Source organism: Chrysoperla carnea, assembly GCF_905475395.1.
Source record: "Chrysoperla carnea chromosome X unlocalized genomic scaffold, inChrCarn1.1 SUPER_X_unloc_144, whole genome shotgun sequence".
NCBI lineage: Eukaryota > Metazoa > Arthropoda > Insecta > Neuroptera > Chrysopidae > Chrysoperla > Chrysoperla carnea.
The window spans coordinates 12,916-17,500 of NW_025408094.1; the positions used below are offsets into that span (position 1 = coordinate 12,916).

The 4,585-nt window shown below is 29.3% G+C and overlaps 2 non-coding genes across 2 annotated transcripts; both read left to right on the forward strand.

The window, feature by feature from the left end:
- Positions 1-724: 724 nt before the first annotated feature.
- LOC123303835 lies at positions 725-2,880 on the forward strand. The gene has a single exon (XR_006535917.1). It is a non-coding gene; the product is annotated as a small subunit ribosomal RNA (ribosomal RNA).
- A 953-nt stretch (positions 2,881-3,833) lies between these two features.
- On the forward strand, positions 3,834-3,988 carry LOC123303834. Its single transcript, XR_006535916.1, has one exon. It is a non-coding gene; the product is annotated as a 5.8S ribosomal RNA (ribosomal RNA).
- The last annotated feature ends 597 nt before the right edge of the window (positions 3,989-4,585 follow it).

Below are 4,585 nucleotides of genomic sequence, written 5' to 3' on the forward strand. Positions count from 1 at the left end.
AAACCTCTATATGTATATCTTTTTATATCAATATTTAAAAAAAAATTTTTTTTTATTAAATTATTGATTATAAATAGAATAACATATAAATTTTTTTGTCAAAGCAAGTTCATGGGTTATAAGTTTTAAACTTTACACTCCCATATGAGCACACAATATTTATATAAAAATTATTTTTATAAATAATATTACATTGACTCACCTCATACCAAGCGAGAATATTAAGTGTTATTATAACGTTTTTTATTTAAAATTAACTTTTTAAATAAAATTAAAAAATAAATGACGCTTTCAATCTAGCGACGAGTATGAGAAAATGTTTGAAATATTTTAAGACCCATTTGGTGATGGTCTGACAAAAATCATAATTATTTTTTTTTTTTTTTATTCAATAATATTTATTATGAATAACATGTTATATATTTCTTTTTGTAAAAGCAAAAAAATTATATAAATGACATAATAAAATATATATTTGAAAAAAAAAAAAATTAATAATAATATATATATCTCATATGTTTTTTCTATTAATTTTAAAACAATAGAGATATAAAAAAAAAAAAATTTATATCAGTAATGGGTGAGACCATCTGATATTTAAAATGAAATTGTAATAATATTATTATATATTAATAATTATTGTATGAAAATTTTTTTTCTTATAATAAGAAAACAAAAATATCATGTATATTATTATATATTTAATATTATAAATACAAATAGTTCCCTGGTTGATCCTGCCAGTAGTCATATGCTTGTCTCAAAGATTAAGCCATGCATGTCTCAGTACAAGCCAAATTAAGGTGAAACCGCGAAAGGCTCATTATATCAGTTATGGTTCCTTAGATCGTACCCACATTTACTTGGATAACTGTGGTAATTCTAGAGCTAATACATGCAAACAGAGTTCCGACCAGAGATGGAAGGAATGCTTTTATTAGATCAAAACCAATCGGTGTAAATTTTAATTTGCATCGTTTAATTTGGTGACTCTGAATAACTTTAAGCTGATCGCACGGTCTCGTACCGGCGACGCATCTTTCAAATGTCTGCCTTATCAACTGTCGATGGTAGGTTCTGCGCCTACCATGGTTGTAACGGGTAACGGGGAATCAGGGTTCGATTCCGGAGAGGGAGCCTGAGAAACGGCTACCACATCCAAGGAAGGCAGCAGGCGCGCAAATTACCCACTCCCGGCACGGGGAGGTAGTGACGAAAAATAACGATACGGGACTCATCCGAGGCCCCGTAATCGGAATGAGTACACTTTAAATCCTTTAACGAGGATCCATTGGAGGGCAAGTCTGGTGCCAGCAGCCGCGGTAATTCCAGCTCCAATAGCGTATATTAAAGTTGTTGCGGTTAAAAAGCTCGTAGTCGAATCTGTGTCCTACACTGTTGGTTCAATGCTCGCATTGTTTAACTAGCATGTTATGTGGGACGTCCTACCGGTGGGTGGTACAGATTATGTATAAAGTATATTTTAGTGTTATTATTTATTTAATGCATTATATATATTTTTATTATGTAATTTGTCGTAAGTGTTTAACCGTTAAGAGCGGTGGCAGCCCCCAATTGCAATCCCGTCGCGGTGCTCTTAATTGAGTGTCGAGGTGGGCCGGTACGTTTACTTTGAACAAATTAGAGTGCTTAAGGCAGGCTCAAATTTTGCCTGAATATTGTGTGCATGGAATAATGGAATAGGACCTCGGTTCTATTTTGTTGGTTTTCGGAACTCCGAGGTAATGATTAATACGGACAGATGGGGGCATTCGTATTGCGACGTTAGAGGTGAAATTCTTGGATCGTCGCAAGACGGACAGAAGCGAAAGCATTTGCCAAAAATGTTTTGATTGATCAAGAACGAAAGTTAGAGGTTCGAAGGCGATCAGATACCGCCCTAGTTCTAACCATAAACGATGCCAGCTAGCGATCCGCCGAAGTTCCTCCGATGACTCGGCGGGCAGCTTCCGGGAAACCAAAGCTTTTGGGTTCCGGGGGAAGTATGGTTGCAAAGCTGAAACTTAAAGGAATTGACGGAAGGGCACCACCAGGAGTGGAGCCTGCGGCTTAATTTGACTCAACACGGGAAACCTCACCAGGCCCGGACACCGGAAGGATTGACAGATTGAGAGCTCTTTCTTGATTCGGTGGGTGGTGGTGCATGGCCGTTCTTAGTTGGTGGAGCGATTTGTCTGGTTAATTCCGATAACGAACGAGACTCTAGCCTGCTAAATAGACGTACTTTACCGGCATCTCAAGGCCCATCGGCTGTTTGTTTCCCATTTCATTCATTTTCATGTGTGTTATGTATTGTATTTATATATGCATGTATTTTTGAGATTTAACGATCAAGATTATATTTTGTATATATTGTGCTTTATGTTGCATATGTTATGGTGTATGGGTACGCAGTTTTTTGATGTGGTTTTTACTGCCGGCGTACAAATAATTCTTCTTAGAGGGACAGGCGGCATTCTAGCCGCACGAGATTGAGCAATAACAGGTCTGTGATGCCCTTAGATGTTCTGGGCCGCACGCGCGCTACACTGAAGGAATCAGCGTGTCCTCCCAGGCCGAAAGGTCCGGGTAACCCGCTGAACCTCCTTCGTGCTAGGGATTGGGGCTTGCAATTGTTCCCCATGAACGAGGAATTCCCAGTAAGCGCGAGTCATAAGCTCGCGTTGATTACGTCCCTGCCCTTTGTACACACCGCCCGTCGCTACTACCGATTGAATGATTTAGTGAGGTCTTCGGACTGGTACGCGGCAATATTTCTGATATTGCCGATGTTGCTGGGAAGATGACCAAACTTGATCATTTAGAGGAAGTAAAAGTCGTAACAAGGTTTCCGTAGGTGAACCTGCGGAAGGATCATTAACGATATATATAAAATATATTTATTTATATTTTTTGTATTGTTTTTAAATATTCCAAAAAATAAAAATATTATTGATAAGAAATATTTTTTTTAACAAAATAACATATTAATATGTAATTTTCTCAAAATATATAATAGTAATTATGTGTTAAAAGAGATTTATTTTGGTTATGATATCATATTAAAGTAATACGCCAAACTTTTTTTATACACATAATATATCTATACATATAATATAGAGAATATTATATAAATATTAATAATATATTTGTTACATATAAAATATTTTTATATTCAATATTATTATTATTATTAAACAATAATTATTAATAAAATCTATAAATAATTTCTCTTATAAAAAAGTGAAATTAAAAATAGAATATATTGAAATTATTTGTTTATATGTATATAATCTCTATTAAGAAAAATAAAATAAGATTATAATTGATATAATCTATATTTTTATTTTTCTATGTTATATAATAAAAATAAAGAAAACACAAGATAAAATTTTTTTAAAGAATAAAATTTATTTCAAATTTAAATTTCTTTATGTTTTGTCTTGATATTTCTTTTTTTTTATTAAAAGTTATTATGTTAAAAAACAAACCCATTTGTTTTGTACCATATTAATATTATATATATTTTTATGTAGAAAATAATTTATAAAAAAAAAATAAATACATTTCTATAAAATATACCAAATATTAATTATTATATCTAGCTAGCACTAACAAAAATATCAAAAATGTTATGTATATATTTATTAATACCATAATATCTTTAATTTATATATATATATATTTAAAATAAAATATATAATTTATATTCTAGAAAAATTTTTTTATTTTAAAAGAATTTATAAAGATATATAAATTAATAATTTTATTTTTTATATTAAAAATAAAGATTATTATTAATAATAATACTTACATTTAAAATTTAAAAAGATTACCCTGGACGGTGGATCACTTGGCTCGTGGGTCGATGAAGAACGCAGCTAATTGCGCGTCAACTTGTGAACTGCAGGACACATGAACATTGACATTTCGAACGCACATTGCGGTCCTTGGATACTGTTCCCGGACCACATCTGGCTGAGGGTCGTATACATTATATTAATATAATAAAAGATTATTTTACATAAAATTTTTTTTATGAAAAAGAAATTTATCAATAATTAAAAAAGAAAATTTATTTTTTCATATTTAATTAAATTGATAAATAAAATTTTTATAAAAGAAATGTAAAATTATTTATATATGAATGTTTTACGCCAAATATAAGAAAAAAATAAATATAAAATGTTTTTAATAGCATTTAAAATTTATATATTTTTTATTATTTGTCGACATTTTTAAATTAATATATCAATATTATTTTTTATCATTTATATATAATATTATAAAACTTTATGTTAATAATAATATTAATAATAAATGATATTAATAATATATTTTTAAAATATTAAATAAAGAAGAATAAACAAAAATATTATATATTAATATTTTGTTATGGAATATTTTATTTGTAATAAAATTTTCAATATACTCGAAAAAAATTAATATATATAATTATTTATTTTTTATTTTCTTCTCTTTAGATAAATATAAAAATAATATTATATAATAATATTAAAAAAATTTGAGTATGAATAATTAAGAAAATTGTTTACTTATAAAATATAACAAAAACATAATATAT